Source organism: Phocoena sinus, chromosome 14 (assembly GCF_008692025.1).
Source record: "Phocoena sinus isolate mPhoSin1 chromosome 14, mPhoSin1.pri, whole genome shotgun sequence".
NCBI classification, from domain to species: domain Eukaryota; kingdom Metazoa; phylum Chordata; class Mammalia; order Artiodactyla; family Phocoenidae; genus Phocoena; species Phocoena sinus.
Genome location: NC_045776.1, coordinates 26,401,666 through 26,408,277, shown reverse-complemented (window position 1 = coordinate 26,408,277; position 6,612 = coordinate 26,401,666).

The following is a 6,612-nucleotide window of genomic DNA, read 5'->3' as shown; positions in this document are numbered from 1 at the left end:
GTGTTTGTTGGCAATCTGTATATCTTCTTTGGAGAAATGTCTGTTTAGGTCTTCTGCCCATTTTTGGATTGGGTTGTTTGTTTTTTTGATATTGAGCTGCATGAGCTGCTTATAAATTTTGGAGATTAAGCCTTTGTCAGTTGCTTAATTTGCAAATATTTTCTCCCATTCTGAGGGTTGTCTTTTGGTCTTGTTTATGGTTTCCTTTGCTGTGCAAAAGTTTTGAAGTTTCATTAGTTCCCATTTGTTTATTGTTGTTTTTATTTCCATTTCTCTAGGAGGTGGGTCAAAAAGGATCTTGCTGTGATTTATGTCATAGAGTGTTCTGCCTATGTTTTCCTCTAAGAGTTTGATAGTTTCTGGCCCTACATTTAGGTCTTTAATCTATTTTGAGCTTATTTTTATGTATGCTGTTAGCGGTTTCTGGCCCTACATTTAGGTCTTTAATCTATTTTGAGCTTATTTTTATGTATGCTGTTAGCGAGTTGTCTAATCTCATACTTTTACATGTACCTGTCCAGTTTTTCCAGCACCAATTATTGAAGAGGCTGTCCTTTCTCCACTGTACATTCCTGCCTCCTTTATCAAAGATAAGGTGACCATATGTGCATGAGTTTATCTCTGGGCTTTCTATCCTGTTCCATTGATCTATCTTTCTGTTTTTGTGTCAGTACCATACTGTCTTGATTACTGTAGCTTTGTAGTATAGTCTGAAGTCAGGGAGCCTGATTCCTCCAGCTCCGTTTTTCATTCTCAAGATTGCTTTGGCTATTTGGGGTCTTTTGTGTTTCCATACAAACTGTGAAATTTTTTGTTCTAGTTCTGTGAAAAATGCCAGTGGTAGTTTGATAGGAATTGCATTGAATCTGTAGATTGCTTTGGGTAGTAGAGTCATTTTCACAATGTTGATTCTTCCAATTCAAGAACATAGTATATCTCTCCATCTATTTGTATCATCTTATTTTCTTTCATCAGTGTCTTATAATTTTCTGCATACAGGTCTTTTGTCTCCTTAGGTAGGTTTATTCCTAGATATTTTATTCTTTTTGTTGCAATGGTAAATGAGAGTGTTTTCTTGATTTCACTTTCAGATTTTTCATTATTAGTGTATAGGAATGCCAGAGATTTCTGTGCATTAATTTTGTATCCCGGTACTTTACCAAATTCATTGATTAGCTCTAGTAGTTTTCTGTAGCATCTTTAGGATTCTCTATGTATAGTATCATGTCATCTGCAAACAGTGACAACTTTACTTCTTCTTTTCTGATTTGGATTCCTTTTATTTCCTTTTCTTCTCTGATTGCTGTGGCTAAAACTTCCAAAATTATGTTGAATAAGAGTGGTGAGAGTGGGCAACCTTGTCTTGTTCCTGATCTTAGTGGAAATGCTTTCAGTTTTTCACCATTGAGGATGATGTTGGCTGTGGATTTGTCATATATGGCCTTTATAATATTGAGGAAATTTCCCTCTATGCCTACTTTCTGCAGGGTTTTTAACATAAATGGGTGTTGAATTTTGTCAAAAGCTTTCTCTGCATCTATTGAGTTGATCATATGGTTTTTCTCCTTCAATTTTTTAATATGGTTTATCACATTGATTGATTTGCGTATATTGAAGAATCCTTACATTCCTGGAATAAACCCCACTTGATCATGGTGTATGATCCTTTTAATGTGCTGTTGGATTCTGTTTGCTGGTATTTTGTTGAGGATTTTTGCATCTATGGTCATCAGTGATATTGGCCTATCGTTTTCTTTCTTTGTGATATCCTTGTCTGGTTTTGGTATCAAGGTGATGGTGGCCTTGTTGAATGAGTTTGGGAGTGTTCCTCCCTCTGGTATATCTTGGAAGAGTTTGAGAAGGATAGGTGTTAGTTCTTCTCTAAATGTTTGATAGAATTCACCTGTGAAGCCATCTGGTCCTGCACTTTTGTTTGTTGGAAGATTTTTAATCACAATTTCAATTTCAGTGCTTGTGATTGGTCTGTTCATATTTTCTATTTCTTCCTGATTCAGTCTTGGCAGGTTGTGAATTTCTAAGAATTTGTCCATTTCCTCCAGGTTGTCCATTTTATTGGCATAGAGTTGCTTGTAGTAATCTCTCATGATCTTTTGTATTTCTGCAGTGTCAGTTGTTCCTTCTCCTTTTTCATTTCTAATTCTATTGATTTGAGTCTTCTCCCTTTTTTTTTGATGAGTCTGGCTAATGGTTTATCAATATGATTTATCTTCTCAAAGAACCAGCTTTTAGTTTTATTGATCTTTGCTATCGTTTCCTTCATTTCTTTTTCATTTATTTCTGATCTGCTTTTTATGATTTCTTTCCTTCTGCTAACTTTGGATGTTTTTTGTTCTTCTTTCTCTAATTGTTTTAGGTGCAAGGTTAGGTTGTTTATTCGAGATGTTTCCTGTTTCTTAAGGTAGGATTGTATTGCTATAAACTTCCCTCTTAGAACTGCTTTTGCTGCATCCCATGGGTTTTGGATTGTCGTGTCTCTATTGTAATTTGTTTCTAGGTATTTTTAAATTTCCCCTTTGATTTCTTCAGTGATCACTTTGTTATTAAGTAGTGTATTGTTTAGTCTCCATGTGTTTGTATTTTTTACAGATCTTTTCCTGTAATTGATATCTAGTCTCATAGCATTGTGGTCGGAAAAGATACTTGATACGATTTCAATTTTCTTAAATTTACCAAGGCTTGATTTGTGACCCAAGATATGGTCTATCCTGTAGAATGTTCCTTGAGCACTTGAGAAAAATGTGTATTCTGTTGTTTTTTGATGGAATGTCCTATAAATATCAATTAAGTCCATCTTGTTTAATTTATCATTTAAAGGTTGTGTTTCCTTATTTATTTTCATTTTGGATGATCTGTCCTTTGGTGAAAGTTGGGTGTTAAAGTCCCCTACTATGAATGTGTTACTGTTGATTTCCCCTTTTATGGCTGTTAGTATTTGCCTTATGTATTGAGGTGCTCCTATGTTGGGTACATAAATATTTACAATTGTTATATGTTCTTCTTGGATTGATCCCTTGATCATTATGTATTGTTCTTCTTTGTCTCTTGTAATAGTGTTTATTTTAAAGTCTATTTTGTCTGATATGGGAATTGCTACTCCAGCTTTCTTTTGGTTTCCATTTGCATGGAATATCTTTTTCCATCCTCTTACTTTCAGTCTGTATGTGTCTCTAGGTCTGAAGTGGGTCTCTTGTAGACACACATATATGGGTCTTGTTTTTGTATCCATTCAGCCAATCTGTGTCTTTTTGTGGGAGCAATTAGTCCATTTCCATTTAAGGTAATTATCAATATGTATGTTATTCCCATTTTCTTAATTGTTTTTGGTTCGTTATTGTAGGTCTTTTCCTTCTCTTGTGTTTCTTGCCTAGAGAAGTTCCTTTAACATTTGTTGTAAAGCTGGTTTGGTGGTGCTGAACTTTCTCAGCTTTTGCTTGTCTGTAAAGGTTTTAATTTCTCCGTCAAATCTGAATGAGATCCTTGCTGGGTAGAGTAATCTTGGTTGCAGGTTTTCCTCCATCACTTTAAATATGTCCTGCCAGTCCCTTCTGGCTTGCAGAGTTTCTGCTGAAAGATCAGCTGTTAACCTTATGGGGATTCCCTTGTGTGTTATTTGTTGTTTTTCCCTTGCTGCTTTTAATATGTTTTCTTTTTATTTAATTTTTGACAGTTTGATTAATATGTGTCTTGGCGTATTTCTCCTTGGATTTATCCTGTATGGGACTCTCTGTTCTTCCTGGACTTGATTAACTATTTCCTTTCCCATATTAGGGAAGTTTTCAACTATAATCTCTTCAAATATTTTCTCAGTCCCTTTCTTTTTCTCTTCTTCTTCTGGACCCCCTATAATTCGAATGTTGGTGTGTTTAATGTTTTCCTAGAGGTCTCTGAGACTGTCCTCAGTTCTTTTGATTCTTTTTTCTTTATTCTGCTCTGCAGTAGTTATTTCCACTATTTTATCTTCCAGGTCACTTATCCATTCTTCTGCCTCAGTTATTCTGCTATTCTGCTAGAGTATTTTTCATTTCATTTATTGTGTTGTTCATCGTTGTTTGTTTCATCTTTAGTTCTTCTAGGTCCCTGTTAAATGTTTCTTGCATTTTGTCTATTCTATTTCCACGATTTTGTATCATCTTTACTATCATTATTCTGAATTCTTTTTCAGGTAGACTGCCTATTTCCTCTTCATTTGTTAGGTCTGGTGGGTTTTTAATCTTGCTCCTTCATCTGCTGTGTGTTTTTCTGTCTTCTCATTTTCCTTATCTTACTGTGTTTGGGGTCTCCTTTTTGCAAGCTGCAGGTTCGTAGTTCCCATTGTTTTTAGTGTCTGTCCCCAGTGGCTAAGGTTGGTTCAGTGGGTTGTGTAGGCTTGCTGGTGGAGGGGACTAGTGCTTGTGTTCTGGTGGATGAGGCTGGATCTTGTCTTTCTAGTGGGCAGGACCACAGCCGGTGGTGTGTTTTGGGGTGTCTGTGGACCTATTATGATTTTAGGCAGCCTCTCAGCTAATGCGTGGGGTTGTGTTCCTGTCTTGCTAGTTGTTTGGCATGGGGTGTCCAGCACTGTAGCTTGCTGGTCGTTGAGTGAACCTGGGTGCTGGTGTTGAGATAGAAATCTCTGGGGATTTTTGCCATTTGATATTATGTGGAGCTGGGAGGTCTCTTGTGGACCAGTGTCCTGAAGTTGGCTCTCCCACCTCAGAGGCACAGCACTGACTCCTGGCTGCAGCACCAAGAGCCTTTCATCCACACGGCTCAGAATAAAAGGAAGAAAAAGTAGAAAGAAAGAAAGAAAGAAAGAAAGAAAGAAAGAAAGAAAGAAAGAAAGGAAGGAAGGAAGAAAGAAAGAGGGGAGGGGGGAGGGAGGGATGGAGGGAGGAATGAAGGAACGAAGGAAGGGAAGAAAGAAAGAAGATAAAATAAAATAAAGTAAGAAAATAAAATAAAATTAAAAATTATTATTACGAAAAAAATATTTTTTGAAAAGAAAACAAAAACCAAAAACAAACAAACAAATAAACAGTCCTAGGACAAATGGTGGAAACAAAGCTATACAGACAAAATCTCACACAGAAGCACATACATACACACTCACAAAAAGAGGAAAAGGGGAAAAAATAATAAATCTTGCTCTCAAAGTCCACCTCCTCAATTTGGGATGATTCATTGTCAATTCATGTATTCCACAGATGCAGGGTACATCAAGTTGATTGTGGAGCTTTAATCCACTGCTTCTGAGGTTGCTGGGAGAAATTTCCCTTTCTCTTCTTTGTTCTCACAGCTCCCAGGGGCTCAGCTTTGGATTTGGCCCCACCTCTGCATGTAGGTCACTGGAGGGCTTCTGTTCTTCCGTCAGACAGGACGGAGTTAAAGGAGCAGCTGATTCGGGGGCTCTGGCTCACTCAGGCTGGGGGGAGGGAGGGGTACGGAGTGTGGGGTGAGCGTGTGGTGGCAGAGGCCGGGGGGACATTGCACCGGCCTGAGGCGCACCGTGCGTTCTCCCGGGGAAGTTGTCCCTGGATCCCGGGACCCTGGCAGTGGCGGGCTGCACAGGCTTCCCAGAAGGGGGGTGTGGATAGTGACCTGTGCTCGCACACAGGCTTCTTGGTGGAAGAAGCAGCAGCCTTAGTGTCTCATGCCTGTCTCTGGGGTCTGTGCTGGCCCGTCTCTGGAGTTCCTGTAAGCAGCGCTCTTAATCCCCTCTCTTCACGCACCAGGAAACAAAGAGGGAAGAAAAAGTCTCTTGCCTCTTTGGCAGGTCCAGACTATTCCCCAGACTCCCTCCCAGCTAGCCGTTGTGCACTAGCCCCCTGCAGGCTGTGTTCACGCCGCCAACCCCAGTCCTCTCCCTGCGCTCCGACCGAAGCCCGAGCCTCAGCTCCCAGCCCCGCCTGCCCCGGCGGGTGAGCAGACAAGCCTCTCGGGCTGGTGAGTGCCGGTTGGCACCGATCCTCTGTGCGGGAATCTCTCTGCTTTGCCCTCTGCACCCCAGTTGCTGTGCTCTCCTCTGCGGCTCCAAAGCGTTCCCCCTACACCACTCACAGTCTCCACCCACGAAGGGGCTTCTTAGTGTGTGGAAACCTTTCCTCCTTCACAGCTCCCTCCCACTGGTGCAGGTCCCGTCCCTATTCTTTTGTCTCTGTTTATTCTTTTTTCTTTTGCCCTACCCAGGTATGTGGGGAGTTTCTTGCCTTTTGGGAAGTCTGAGGTCTTCTGCCAGCATTCAGTAGGTGTTCTGCAGGAGTTGTTCCACGTGTAGATGTATTTCTGGTGTATCTGTGGTGAGGAAGGTGATCTCCACGTCTTACTTTTCTGCCATATTCCCCTCGTCCTCCCACTTCATTTTTTATTCATGCTTTCATTGCTGTTCTAAGTTTTCATGGATGTTGTTCTGAAAGAAATGTTAAAGCGAGTGACAACCAGTTGCATAGAAAATTAATTAATACACTGCATAAATTGCTCAATGCACATCTCGAATCAATCAACAGGTGTATTTTTCTGGGTAGTGTTCTAATTTCACTGTTTTACATGTAGCTGTCCAGTTTTCCCAGCACCACTTATTGAAGAGGCTGTCTTTTCTCCATTGTATATTCTTGC